This window comes from Lepus europaeus, chromosome 1, assembly GCF_033115175.1.
Source record: "Lepus europaeus isolate LE1 chromosome 1, mLepTim1.pri, whole genome shotgun sequence".
In the NCBI taxonomy this organism is placed as follows: domain Eukaryota; kingdom Metazoa; phylum Chordata; class Mammalia; order Lagomorpha; family Leporidae; genus Lepus; species Lepus europaeus.
This window is the reverse complement of record NC_084827.1, coordinates 177,756,430-177,771,811: the sequence shown is the minus strand read 5'-3', so window position 1 is coordinate 177,771,811 and position 15,382 is coordinate 177,756,430. Positions and strand designations below refer to the sequence as shown.

The 15,382-nt window shown below is 50.0% G+C and overlaps 1 protein-coding gene across 2 annotated transcripts in view; it reads right to left on the bottom strand.

Annotated features, from left to right (window-relative positions):
• The window catches only part of DGKD (diacylglycerol kinase delta), a 114,205-nt gene that overhangs the window by 73,019 nt on the left and 25,804 nt on the right, over positions 1 to 15,382 (bottom strand). The gene's annotated exons all lie outside the window — the stretch shown is intronic.

Genomic DNA, 15,382 nt, shown 5'->3' with positions numbered 1-15,382 from the left:
AGACTCGGACGGAGTTCCTGCTCCTGGCTTTGGCCTGGCCCAGCCCTGGCCATTGTAACCATTTGGGGAGTGAACCAACAGATGGAAGATCTCTTTCTCTTCTTCTCTTTCTCTGTAATTCTACCATCTAAATAAATAAACCTTAAAAAAAAAAAAAAACTTTTTAAAAAAAGTATTAAGGTGCCCTTTGGCTGGCTGAGAAATACCTCGTCATGATCAGCGGAATCAGGTCTCTAACGGGCGGAACGGTTTCACAGAGAAATCATTTCCCACACTCTGACAGCCCTTGGCCAAGTGCTGCTGGGGAGGAAGGGGCACGCCAGTTCTCTCCGGGTGCCTGCATGCCTGGAGGACGCAAGGGTCAGCAGCGCAAGGTGCGGCCTGGGCAGGCAGAAGGCCAGCAAGGGCCACTGAGGCCCACAGGACTGCAGGACACTGGGGCCTGGGGCCAGCGCATCCTCCGACTACAGCATTTGCTATTTTCCAGCCATTCTTGGCCCTGTCTCTGTGTTCTCTGGCCTCCTGCCATTTCTCAGGATCTCGCTGCCAAAACTGTGGACATCCGCTGCTCCGGAGCGGAGCACAGCCCCGCCTGTGCCCTTCTTGGCCAGCTCCACCATGCATGGGCCGGCATGTGCAGCTGCAGCCACTGGGCAGACAAGTGTGTCAAAGTCCCTGGCACAGCCCCCACCTGGTACATCTGCCAAAGCCACCACACAACAATGAGATGTCTCTCACCAGAAGCCAGCACTCACCTTGGCCCAGTTAAAGCCAAGAACGGAGGGTATGGCATCCCTGGATCTGCCCCTCTCCCCCCTGCAGTCCCGTGCGCAGACTCCTACTGTGACTAGTGAGCCCTGCTCACCACTAGCAAGTCAAACACTCGAGGAGCTGCTTGGTCATGAGACCCTGGGAGCCACTGAGAGGCACCACACGGTCAGGCTACCAGGACACACAGGGAAGCAGGAGCTCCCTCTCAGTCCCACCTCTTACACGATGCCTAACGGACGTCCACACCACAGGGAGGCTCTGCATAGAAACGGAAGAACTTACAAAAGTTCTGTTCAAGGACAAGCACACTAATTCCAAGGAAGATTAGTCTAATAGCTCAATCATATGTAGCTTTACACGTTAAGTAATGCTTAAAGCTACCTACGGTAAAACCAGCACAAAGCCATCACAGAAACCTCACGTGGGCATGGAAGCCAGCACACAGGGGCTGCCGGGACCTCCACGTGCGGCGGGTCGGGACAGAGAACACGGAAGCTCCAGCTACAAGAGGACAAGAAGACAGGTACGGGATCAGCACCCAGTGCCTTGGGGCTCCTCCCCTAGTCCTCCTGTGGTGGTGCAGTCGGGAGACAGTGGGGCCAGACAGGCCAGCACTCACCTCAAGTGCCCACTATGACGGGGTCAGCTCTCGGTGCTGGCCTAGTGGCACAAACAGCAGCCCTTCCCACCTCCCTGGAGATCACCCTGGCGGGATGCTGTGGCTTACCCCTTCCCCTCTGAAGAGGCCATCTGCCCTTTCTCCCAGGTAATTAGAGTGCCAGGAACAAAGAAGAGAGGCACACACTACCCGGGACCAAGGGAAGACACACACGGCAGGCTATGGGGACTAGCTTCTCTGGGACCAGGGCCGAAACAGGACCAGGAGGACCCACGGCAGAGGGACGGAGGGGCTGGGAACAGGGGTTTGTTTCCAAACACCCCTGTCAGATCCAGAAGCACACAGGCTGACAGTGGGGGTACAGCCAGGCCATGCACAGACGCCTCCCTCTGGGGTGTCTGGAAGACACCTCTCCTCACCCCCTCATCTTCCTTACCTCTGCAAGAGACAGAATCGCTTCCATTGCTTTCCTAAATGCAAATTAAAAAAAAAAAAAAAGCACAGACACACACACACACACACACGCACACGCACACACACCCCAAGCAGAAATTCAGGCAAGTTATACTAAGATATCTTTAAAGGACAGATGCTGGAGTATTTTTTCTTGCAATTCCCGCTACCCATCTCATACATAAGAGGAAAAGCAAAACTAAAGCACACTACTCCAACACGCACACAGGCACGCACAAATCTCTCAGAAAGCGGATGAGAGCCTGCGATCGGGCAGCCCGAGGAGAACTGCTGTTCTATTTATAGAAGCAGAGTGCTCAGAAAAAGACTTGGTGGGTTTCAGCGGAAAAGGCTGGGGAAGAGATAAAGACCAGTATTTTTCTGACGCTGACGCGCTCTCAAAAACTCCATCTCTTCTCATTCACTGCTCATGAATACTACAGATATGGGGCAGAATTATTTTTAAACACGCAGGGGAAAGCAACGAACTGAAAGTGGTCAAGGAAACAACACCCCTAACTAATCCATGTTTTGCACCTGGTGGCCTGCAAAAGGCACCCACAGGTAAGGCCACTGGGCAGTAAGGCCACCCACAGGTAAGGCCACTGACTCCACAGAGGGGAGCAGTCACATGTCTAGAGCATAGCTCCGTAGGTTCTGCCGGGTCATCTCTCTCTCTCCCTGAGAGATCAGAGACACATCTGCACTCACAGGCCCCAGGAAAACACTCAGCAACTGGTCACGTAAAGGATAGCGACTCCACTCAGCTCCACCATAGACCAGAAACAACTCCAGCATGGGATCAGAGCGACGAAGCAGGCAGAGTATGAACACTGCTCCTAGTGTGGCCTGGGGCCCCCAGGTCGGAGACCACCTGGGTATCTGCCGCAGGGGGAGCACAGGCCTCCAGCGGTCTCTGCTTAAACCCAAGGTGGCTCTGGACATACCCTTTGGAAAGGGGGGAGCAGAGCAAAGTCCAGAACAGACTCCAAGAGCCCTGGCCAAACCGCCTCCTACCTGGAGCCCTGTGGGTAAAGGACCCAGCGAGGCCCTGTCCCAGGTAAGTGTGCCTCTCACTGAGCCGGAAGCAGCTGTCTCCCTCCTGCCTCCCTTCCCCCACTCCTTCCTTGACCCAGCAGCCACGTGGCTAGTGCAGAGCATGGTGCTGTGCTCCGAGGGCCACCCGACAGGAACTCGGGCCAGAAGCCCGGCGTGTGTGCACAGGGCACAAGAAAGTGGGCGGGACGGCGGTACACGGCAGGTCGCAGGAGACAAGCAGGTATCAGAGCTGACTGGGTGCCAGGGAAGGCACGGCTGGCCCCAGATCACCGCGTGGCTGTCACCACACAGGCTGTAGATGGTCCTGAATCGCGGAGCGGTGACTAAGAAAGATACCTGGGGCCACCGAGTGAAGCACGGAGGCCAACAGCACACTCCACAAACTCTTGTAGAGCGGAGTCAGCGACAAGAGTGCGAGGGAAGAGAGGTGGACGCGGGCAAGAGAGATGTTCACCCAGACGACCAGGCAGCAGTGAGTGAGGGATGGGACACAGCAGGCCGGGGCTGTGGGCCGTGTTCTAGAGAGGCTGAATCCACAGCCAGGTGCCAGCTCTGTGGAGCTGCAGTACCAGAGCAAGCCTGGGGTAGAAGATGCTGCTACAGAGCCCTACGGAGGAGACAGGGGAAGAGGGGAGGCCCAAGGTCACCACCATCAGGGGCAGGAAGACAAAGGGAGGCCAGAGAGAGTGAGGAGACGATGGCAGAGATCCAGGAGAGACGAGAGAGTACTGCAAAGACCGGCCATGGAGGTCAGGTACAGCAATGAGCTCATCAGTGAGGGCTGGGAGGAAGCTGAGGGCCCAGCCAGAGCAGACTGGGTGACCCGATGGCGGGCAAAGCCACGCCAGTCACACTGAGTACGACAGGAAGCTGAAAGAGAATCAAAGATGGTAGGGTTTTTGTAGTGTGCTAGTCTCTGTTTACAAACGTGAAATCATAACAGACATGTCATATTTCAACTTTTTTTCTGTCATGATATATTATCAACATAGTCCATATTTTTAAAATATTTACTCCTAGGGCCAGCACTGTAGCGTAGCAGGTAAAGCTTCCACCTGCAGTGCCGGCATCCCATATGGGCATCAGTTCGAGTCTCGGCTACTCCACTTCCAATCCAACTCTCTGTTATGGCCTGGAAATCCAGTAGGAGATGGCCCAAGTCCTTGGACCCCTGCACAAATGTGGGAGACCTGGAGAAAGCTCCTGGCTTCAGATCAGCACAGCTCCAGCCGTTGCAGCCATTTGGGGAGTGAACCAGCGGATGGAAGACCTCTCTCTCTCTCTCTCTCTCTCTCTCTCCCCCTCTCCCTCTCTCTCTCTCTCTCTCTCTGCCTCTGCCCCTCTGTGACTCTCCCTTTCAAATCTTTAAATATATACTCTTATTTTTTGAAAAGCAAAATGACAGAGATCTCTCTCTCTGATGGTTCACTCTCCAAATGTCCACAAGAGCCAGAGCTGAGCCAGGCCAATGCCAGGAACTAGGAACTCAGTCTGGACCTCCCACGTGAGTGGCAGGGGCCCCAGGACTTGAGCCATCATCAGGTGCCTCTCAGGATGCATTAGCAGGAAGCCGATGGGAAGTAGAGATGCCAGGACTCAAACCTTCACTCCATTATGGGATGCTGGCATCCCTAGTGGCAGTTTAACCCAATGCACCACAATGCCTGCTCCCAGAAAATATTTTTTGTTCATTTTGTATACATGTGGACTGCATCATTCAGCCAAGTCCAGCTTGCTCAATACCACCAGTAATGCTTCAATTCCTGTAACTGAATACCTGCCTATGTCCTCCAATACACCTTACCACAAACCACCAGAAGTGGGACCTGGGGATCAAAGATGGCCCCAAAACAGACTCCTGCAGACCAAAAAGCCTGACGTGTAAGAGGTGGCAGCGCAGGTCGGGGGTGAGGGGAGGCAGTCCTCGGTCACGGGGCGGAGACAGCAGACCAGCTAAGGGGAAGCCTCTGCCTCCTCCCTCACACACCTGACACCCAAGTGAGGTCCAGCTGGGCTCTGGATGTCATGCAAGACACAAAGCATCACAGTTTCCATTGGACAACACAGGAGAATTTCTTCATGACTACAGAACTGGGAAAGGCTATTATGTAAGATTAGAAAAAAACTGAGCATAGGCTATCACTACTAAACTCAACCATTACAACAGAGGGCCACTGCTCACCAAAAATACCTCAAAAAGAAAGAAAAGCCATGGTCTGGGAGAAAGCGTGTGACAGCTGCCAACTGCTAGAATCAGCGACCAGAATACGCAGATGACATCACAGGACAACAAAAGAGAAAACTGGCAGAAAGCACGCCCCAGTGTTCATCAGGAGAGCAAAGTGACCGAGCAGACAGGCTGCTCAGCCTCAGGGGACGTGGCAGGAGGGCACACAGGGCTGGCACTCAAGTGCTCTGCCTGGCGCACAGGTCCATCAGTGGGCAGGCAGTCCATGACCGCACATCAAGAGGAACATGGATACCATATGTGTTGTTCTAGATGTAAAATGATGAAGGAAAAATAAAATCAATCAATAAAGGGCAGGTGTGGGCCTTTGACCGAGAAGTTAAGATGCTGATTAAGATGCCCACACCCCAGAGCAGGCATCTGGCACAGCAGTGAGGAAGCCACTTGGGACACTCATGTCCCATATCAGAGTAGTGGCTTCAAGTCCCAGCTCTGCTCCTGATTCCAGCTTCCTACCAATGCACACCCCAGGAATGCTGCCAAGATGGCTCAACTAGTTGGATCTCTACTACCTTCACGGGAGACCTGGACTGAACTCTTAGCTTTCATCTTTGGCCTCGGCCAGCCCCAGCTGTCTCAGGCAATTGGGGTATGAACCAGTGGGTAGGAGGTCTCTGTCTCTCTGCCTTTCGAACAAATAAAACAAACAACTCTAAAGAAAACACCCACATCCCCTATCAGAGTGCCTACATTTGCTGCCTTACCCCCAACCCCCAGGGGCTCCTGACTCCAGCTTCTGCTAATGCAGGCTTGGGAGGCACTCTGATCGGGCCCCTACCACCCATGTGGGAGACCTGGACTGAGTTTCCAGCTCCCAGCTTTGGCACTACTCCTCCTCTAGCCATTGGAGGCATTTGGGAAAGTGAACAGATGGGAGCTTGCTCTATGTGTCTCTCAAATAATTCACAGATGTAAAATCTCACAGAGTTGTGTCACAGAAGGTTAAGCACTGTGGTGCAAGAAGTTAAACTGCCACTTGTAACAGCAGCATCCCTATCAGAGTGCCTGCTGGGAGTTCTGGTCGCTCTGCTTCCAATCCAGCTCCCTGCAACTGTGCCTGGGGAAGCAGCAGATACCCCTGCTACCTGTGTGGGAGACCCAGATGGAGTTCCAGGCTCCTGGCTTTGACTTGGCCCCGCCCTAGTTGTTGCAGATTATTTGAGGAGTGAACCAGCAGGTCAGCAGGTGGAAGATCTCAATATCTATCTATTTCCCCCTCTTTCTCCCCATCATCCCATCTTTCAAACAAATGAAAAAATGTACTTTAAAAAAAAAAAAAAAAAGGAAAAGCACCTCCAATGCACGGCTGAGGGAGCAGTGGTCAGCCAGGACACAGGGGTCACAGGCAGACACATCGGGAAATGGGGGAGAAGAAATAAATAAAAGGATAAAGAAGAATGTGAGCCAATGTTCACTTCAGCAATTATTTGTCCTTGACCCTTTCCAGGCCTTCAACAATAACAACAAAAATACACCTTTCAAATTCACAAGGTCCCCCCAAAAAGTGGAAATATCAGCATAAGAAATGAATACACATACTAAAAGAACAATTAAAATGTTTCAGTAGAAACTTTAAATTTCCATGGACATCTTTACCTTTATTTGTCTTTTAACAGAACATTTGTGGTCTATGAGTCAGACACTAATGGTGCAATTAACAAACAAGAAAACTGGTCAACAGAGACCAAGTTTGTCTGTCCAAGGTTAAACAGCTACTCACAAATCAGATGGCATCTCAGGCCATCACCACACTGCTTCTATGGAAGGCTTACAGCTATGACCACACATCCCAACAACAACCAACCAGAAATCATCTGCTCACAAGCCCTAAGGCAAATGCAACATATTCAAGGACCTGCATTTCTTCTGAACACTCGCTACCTAACATACCCCACGTCTACCACACACCCAGGAGCCACCAGACCACCTTCTGATTCTCACACCACTTCGGAAGTAGGTACAGGCTGAACCCCACTCATCTGAAAAACCAAAACCTCACCTGCACTGACAGCCAAAACTTTTTAACTAATTAATTTTAAAGGCAGAGTAACAGAGGGAAAGAGAGATTTTCCATCCACTGTTTCACTCCCCAAATGGCCACAACAGCTAGAACCAGGTGATCCAAAGCCAGGAGCATCCTTTTGGTCTCCCAAATAGGTACCAATGCCCAAGGAACAGGGCCACCTTCCACTGATTTTCTAGGTACAACAGCAGGGAGCTGGATCAGAAGTGGAGCAGCCAGGACTCGATTTAGCGCCCATATGGAATGCTGGTGTTGTAGGCAGTGGCTTTATCCACCACACCACAGCACCAGCCCCCATAACTTTTTGAACATGACATTGAAAAGTTTCAGAATGTGGAACTCATCAGATTTCAAATTTTCAATTGGGATAGTGAACTGGTAAAATCCATGCAAACATTCCAAATTCTGAAAAACTCCGAAATCTTAAAACACTACTCACTGGTCCATGCACTTCAGAAAAGGGGTACCCAACCTTTCTTTCCATTTTGTAGATTAGGAAATGGACGGACTTCAGGAAGTAACTCACACAAGGCCTTTAGAAGGTCAGCAAATGGCAGACGCGGGATTCAAACTAGGGTCTAGAGAGCCAGGCCAAAAGCACTTGCTGGCAAAGTGAAGCTGCAGCACAACAGTCTAGAAACTCTGACTTAAATCAGCAAAGCAAAGGTAAATTCCCAAACACGGCCAAACTCACCCCGATTCAGAGCTACCCGCGACCTGCCACAACCAGCTCCCTGTATGATCTGGCTCAGCACATGGCCCAGAGGCTGAGAGGGCCGCAACAGAATGGTCTGCACCTCGTGTCTCTGTAGCATCAACCCCCACAGGAGAGGCCAACCAAGGCCCACCTGGGGAGCTGCTGTGCTCGAGAACCGATCTCAGCTCCACAGAGCCAAGCCCTCCAGCTTCCACTGCCAACTCAATAAGAAGGAATCCATTCTAAGGTTTTTCCCAACAACCCCAAAACACCAACCCAAAGAAAAAGCCAGCCATTACTGTTACCAATAAAGAAAACTGAATTTCCCCTTTGTCCTATCCTGATTTCCCTCCTTTGATACACTGCCACCAAGATTAAAAGTGACTACACCCTGCAGCCGGCACAGTGGCTTAGTTGGTTAATCCTCCGCCTGCGGTGCTGACATCTCATATGGGCGCTGGTTCGAGTCCCAGCTGCTCCTCTTCCAATCTAGCTCTCTGCTATAGCCTGGGAAGGCAGTGGAGGATGGCCCAAGTCCTTAGTTCCCTGCACCCTCGTGAGAGACCTGGAGGAAGCTTCTGGTTCCTGGCTTCAGATCGGCGCAGCTTCGGCCATTGCAGCCATTTGGGGAGTGAACCTGGGGATGGAAGACCTCTCTCTCTGTCTTGCCCTCTCACTGCCTGTAACTTTACTTATCAAATAAATAAATAAATTTTTTTAAAGATTTATTTGTTTATTTGAAAGGCAGCGTTACAGAGAGGCCGAGGCCAAAAGAGAGAGAGAGAGGTCTTCCTTCCACTGGTTCACTCCCCAAATGGCCACAACAGCCGGAGCTGCGCCAATCCAAAGTCTGGAGCCAGGAGCTTCCTCTCAGTCTTCCCATGGGGGTGGCAGGGGCCCAAGGACTTGGGCCATCTTCCACTGCTTTCCCAAGCCATAGCTGGATCAGAAATGGAGCAGCCGTGACTCGAACCGGCGCCTTAATGAATGCCAGCCCGGCAGGCGGTGGCTTTACCTGCTACACCACATTGTCAGCCCCTTAAGTAAAATCCTAAAAAAAGTGACCACACCCAAAGCCCCTGTGCCCTTAAAGGCTCCCTTTAGTGGAAGGGAAATGCTCATTCCTTCAAAGGGAAGAAGGAACGAACCAGAGAGCAAACAGAGCACAGCCCCCAGTGCCGTGGTATAGGTTAAGCTGCACCTGCAACACTGGCATCCCATCTTGCTCTCCTCTCTCTCTGCCTTTCAAATAATAAATAAATAAATAAATAAGTGGTCCCAAAATGAAACGTCCAAATCCCCACAAGACCTGCTCCTAGCCCTGTCCCTCTTTGGGAGCTCACACCCACTTCCTCAGCAGGGTGGCCATTCTCTTCTTGTGCTATGGTAGACACCGCCCTCTCTCTGATACACACAGATCCCCTCATCACAGTGCTGACTACCCCACGCATCAGTCCTGGGCGAAGGGACTACACAGAAGTCCCCCTGAGGGAGGCGGGGACGAGCGGCTCTGCTGGCATTCGGGAACACATGTGGCTTCAACTCCCCTTCCTTTTGCCTCCCTTAAATGGGGACCCAATACCTAGTGCTGCTGCAGCCACACTGTGGCCATGAGGTTGCAAGCCTGGGCCATGATGGCACCGGGGAGCAGCTGAAGGCACTCCTATCTGTTAACCACTGTCTACTCCAATCCAGTGCTGACTGCTAGTGTCCCCGAGATCCAAGGTAGCACACCTGAACACACCTCAGCTCCAACCACTCTCCTTCACCAACCACTCACTCACGCGCTCCCCCAGCAGCACTGCTTCACCTGAGACAGGGAGGAGGCTCCGCCCCCCTCCTCAGCACCTCTGCCACTTCCTTAGTCCAGACCCCTCCTTTAGGCTTAAAGCACCCACCTCTTCTCTCTGTGCATCAGCACCTGCCAGGACCACTGTGTCAGAACCCGAAACGCCTGTGGAACATGCAGCCTGCTGCTCCACTCCCTGGCCTCTGAATCCTGGGCCTGGCCAGACTGCCCTGCGTATCTGAATCACCCCAGCACCCCAGGAAGAGCTGTACTGAGCACCTTTGTTGACAAGCACCACGGGGAATCAGCATTCCCCCATTCTCTCCCCATCTTTCCTGCAGCTGCTGCCACAGTGGGGCCTGCACTCCCACTGCATCTGGTAAGTGCTGAGACCCACTGAGACCACAATCAGTGGGGGAGGGGTGCATAGCCACAACTCAAATAAGCACCAGGTCCGAGCACCTACACAGCCCACCTCCCCCACACACACATATTCATATTCTCTCTCTCCCTTTCTCTCTCTCTCTGTCACTTCCCTCAAGGCCGTGAGACCCCAGGGCTCCGCCCCCCATCCGGGGCCCTTCACAACTGACCCCTTCACATCACACTTTGGAATACACTCTCTCCTCGGCCCCTCTTCTTCCTGCTGGAAAACCACTAAGCCTGGAGACTCCAGTCAAATGCCAACACCTGGGGGCAGCCGTGTGCTCTGCCCTGCAGGTCTGCAAGCCTCCCCTCACCAGACCGTCTTACTCTGAGTGGGGGCGTTTTCCAGAACACCAAAAAGGGCTGAAATCTCTGCTGTACAACAAGCTTCTAAAACTGAAAGCCAAACAAGACCGCAAGCCAGGGGGAAATATGAACAAGCGTTTCACAGAATTAGAATCCCAAGTGGCCTGGGACCTGCCCAGTGGCTCAGGGGTTCAGGGCAGCTTGCTACCCAGGCATCCCCCGTGGAGCACAGTCTGTGTCCGGGCTGCCCTGTGTCACTCAGCTCCCTGCGAACGTGCCAGGGGAGGGTGCAGAAAGTGGGCGCAAGTACTTAGGCCCCTACCACCCAAGTGAAACCAGACAGAGTTCCTGGCTCCTGACCTGGCAGCTGCAGCCATGGGGGAGGGGACCACTGGATAGAAAATATCTTTCTCTGTAAATCTTTTTAAAAATAAAACTACACCAGGGACTGTGTTAAGACGGCAGAGTAGAGAGGGAGCTTCCTGCTCTAGTCTAGGGGAAGATAGTTTTAAAAAAGTAGAAAGAGTGCGGTCGCAGGAAGAGTTAAGGAGAAAAGAGTAGAGCAAACTCTACACAAATTGGAGGACACAGTGGACCCACGAGGAGGGCATGGACACCCACAACTCAGGACCCCAGCAGCCGAGAGCCTCCGCACCAGCGCTGGAGAGTGAGGTGAGACCAGACTGCAGCAGCCCAAGCCACTGGCGAAAAAGCTGCAGGAAGAGCCTAGAGGGAATCCAGCTTGGAGCCCCGTCCAGGATAGTGCACCTGCCAGACTAGAGGAGAAGAAACAAAGGGGGGCACGTTTTCCCCCTTCCCAATCACCCTGTAGCGGCATCCTGTAACAAGCTGACAGAGAGCAGGCGCCATTTTGAACGTACATAACAGCTGTGCCAGCTCATGTCCACACCCAGCAACGAGCCAAGCTGAGACTCCTGTGTCTGGTGGGGAGAACAGACCAGGAGCTGGGTGCTCATGACTGTGGGAGGCTTGTGTGCTGGGATTGTGAAAACACTAAGGCTGCATGGGAGGGCTCAGGGTGTGGATGGGACACTGGGCAGTCACGGGGAGGCTCCACATGCTCAGGGCTCCCTGGTTTCCTGGCGAGGGACATTGCTGGGGAATCTGAGTTCACACTGAGGACTGCACAGATCCTTCGTGTGGTCCTTGTGGCAGAGCAGATGAATAATATACCCACTAGGGCCAGCGCCCAGGCCCCAGTCTCCTTTGAGGAGAGGAGCTCAGCTGAGTCTATGCCAACAGAAAAAGAACAAATCGCCCCACTGATTAAAAAAAGAGAGAGACAGTTTTACCATGCCCAACCTGGTGTGTCACCTCAGACATGCCCTTCACCATGGAGCACTGAACAGAGCTCCCTGGCCATACCCACCACATGCCTCTAGATATTCCCTGAAAGCAGACACTCCACTAATCCACAGAGACATAGTCCAAAGATAAAAGCCACCACAGCGAAAAAATAAAGAAGGAACCAACAAGTATCTCCACAAATGCCAAATAAGAAATGCACCAATTCAAGAAACAATAAGGAACACGACACAATGCTCCCAAAAGAACATAACACTTCAATACTAGATTGTGAAGACGATGAGATTGAAGAAATGCCAGAAATAGAATTCAAAAAATTGATCATAAGATTACTTAGAAGTAATCAGGGCCAGCGCTGCGGCTCACTTGGCTAATCCTCCACCTGCGGTGCCGGCACCCCAGGTTCCAGTCCCGGTTGGGGCACCGGATTCTGTCCTGGTTGCTCCTCTTCCAGTTCAGCTCTCTGCTGTGGCCCGGGAGGCACAGCAGTGGAGGATGGCCCAAGTGCTTGGGCCCCTGCACCCGCATGGGAGACCAGGAGGAAGCACCTGGCTCCTGGCTTTGGATCGGCGCGGCAAGCAGGCCATAGCAGCCATTTGAGGGGTGAACCAACAGAAGGAAGAACTTCCTCTCTGTCTCTCTAACTCCGCCCGTCAAAAAAAAAAAAAGTAATCAGAAGCAAATGCACGAACTAATGAAATCCATACATGACATGAAAGAAAATTTCTCCCACAAAATTTGAGATCTTAGAGAAATCGAAATGAAATCTTGGAAATGAAGAATTCAATAGAACAAATAAAAAATACAGTGGAGAGCCCCAACAACAGAATCAGTGAGGCAGAAGAAAGAATATCTGACTTAGAAGACAAAGCACAGGAAATTATACAGTCAGACGAAACACAAGAAGAAATCAGAAAACTGAAAGCACTGTTGGGAATCCACAGGATACTATCAAAAGACCCAACATACAGGTTCTAGGAGTTCCTGAAGGTGTGGAAAGAGAGAAAGGATTACAAGACCTTTTTAGTGAAAGAATAACAGAAAATTTCCTCAATTTGGAGAAAGAAAAGGACATCCAAGTACAGGAAGCACATTGAACTCCTAATAGACATGACCAGAAAAGATCAACATGACACATTGTAAGCAAATTCTCCACAGTAAAACATAAAGAAAAGATTTTAAAATATGCACGAGAAATGCCAGATTACTCTCAGAGGATCTCCAATTAGACTCAAGTTGACTACTCATCAGAAACCCTACAGGCTAGGAGAGAATGGCAAGATATAGTCCAAATATTAAAAGAACTGTCATCCCAGAATACTATACCGTGCAAAGCTCTCATTTATGAACAAAGCTGAAATAAAGACCTTCCATGACAAACAGAATTGAAAGAACTTGTCACCACCCATCCAATCCTACAAAAGATACTTAAGGATGTACTACACACAGAAACACAAAAACATGGTCATCGCTATGGAAGAAGGTAAAGGAAGAAAATCTCCCAGTAAAAGTACAAAGGAAATCAAAATAGGAATATTTATGGAAAAATGACAGGGCAAAGTCATTACTTATCAACAGTCATCTTGAATGTAAATGGCCTCAACTCTCCAAATAAAAGATACAGACTGGCTGAATGGATTAAAAAACAAAACCCATCTATTTGTTGCCTATAAGAAACATCCCACCAACAAAGATGCATGCAGACTGAAAGTGAAAGGATGGAAAAAGATATTCCATGCTAACAGAAACAAAAAAGAGCTGGTGTAGCCATCCTAATATCAGACAAAATAGACTTTAACACAAAACCTGTTAAAAGAGACAGAGAAGGGCACTATATAATAATTAAGAGATCAATTCAACAGGAAGATGTAACTATTATAAACATATACGCACATAATTACAGGACATCTGGCTATTTAAAAGAAATGTTAAGGGACTTAAAGGGAGACATAGACTCAAATACAGTAGTAATGGGGGATTTCAATACCCCACTTTCAGCAATGGAGACAGATCAAGCAGATAGAAAATCAGCAAAGCGCCGGTGCCGTGGCTCAATAGGCTAATCCTCCACCTTGCGGTGCCAGCACACCGGGTTTTAGTCCCGGTCGGGGCGTCGGATTCTGTCCTGGTTGCCCCTCTTCCAGGCCAGCTCTCTGCTATGGCCCGGGAGTGCAGTGGAGGATGGCCCAAGTCCTTGGGCCCTGCACCCGCATGGGAGACCAGGAGGAAGCACCTGGCTCCTGGCTTTGGATCAGCGCGGTGCGCCGGCCGCAGCACACGGGCCACAGCGGCCATTGGAGGGTGAACCAATGGCAAAGGAAGACCTTTCTCTCTGTCTCTCTCTCTCTCACTATCCACTCTGCCTGTCAAAAAAAAAAAAAAAAAAAAGTAAATCAGCAAGGAAACAGCAGAGTTAATCAACACTATAAACCAAATGGACCTAACAGATATCTACAGAACTTTTTATCCTACAGTTGCAGAATATACATTCTTCTCACTAGTGCAAGGAAGGATTGACCACATGCTAGGATACAAAGCAAGTCTCAGCAAATTAAAAAAACTGAAATCATAGCATGCATCTTCTCGGACCACAATGCAATGAAGCTGGAAATCAGCAACTCAGGAATCTCCAAAACGTGCAAACACATGGAGACTGAACAACATGTTCCTGAATGAACAGTGGGTTAAAGAAGAAATCAAAAAAGAAATTTAAAAAAATTTCCAGAAACAAATTAAGACAATACAACATATCAAAACTTAAGGGATACAGCAAAAGCAGCGTTAAGAGGAAAGTTTACAGCAATCGGTGCCTACATTAAGAAATGGAAAGGTGGGGTCAGCGGTGTGGCACAGCGGGTTAAAGCCCTGGCCTGAAGCACCAGCATCCCATATGGGTGCCGGTACTAGTCCTGGCAGCTCCTCTTCCAATCCAGCTCTCTGCTATGGCCTGGGAAAGCAGCAGAAGATGGCCCAAGTCCTTGGATCCCTGCACCCGTGTGGGAGACCCAGAGGAAGCTCCTGGCTCCTGGTTTCAGATGGGCACAGCTCTGGTCATTGCAGCTATCTGGGGAGTGAACCATCAGATGGAAAATCTCTCTCTCCCTCTATCTCTTTCTCTCTCTCTCTCTCTCTCTCTCTGCCTCTCCTCTATGTGTAACTCTGACTTTCAAGTAAAATAAATAAATTTAAAAAAAAAAAAAACAGCTTTTGTATACACAGACAATGTCATGGCTGAGAAAGAGCTTCTAAGATCAACCCCATTCACAATAGCTTAAGAAAAAAAAAAAAAGTACTCTGGAATAAATTTAACCAAGGATGTCAAAGACCTCTATGAGAATCATAAAACATTAAAGAAACAGAAGATACAAAAAAAAAAATTCTTCCATGTTCATGAATTAGAAGAATTAATATCATCAAAATGTACATTCTTCCAAAAGCACTTTACAGATTCAATGATACCAATCAAAATAACAAAGACATTCTTCTCAGATCTGCATACATTCCTACAGACTTACTTCTACCAGTACAATTTAAAAACTTGCCATGGGAACCCAAGCTGGGTTGTAAAAATGCCATCTTAAGTGTTAAAGTGATCATATTAAATGTTATTAAGTGTTAAAGTGATCATATAGATAGTATTAAGTGTTAAAGTGATCATATAAATA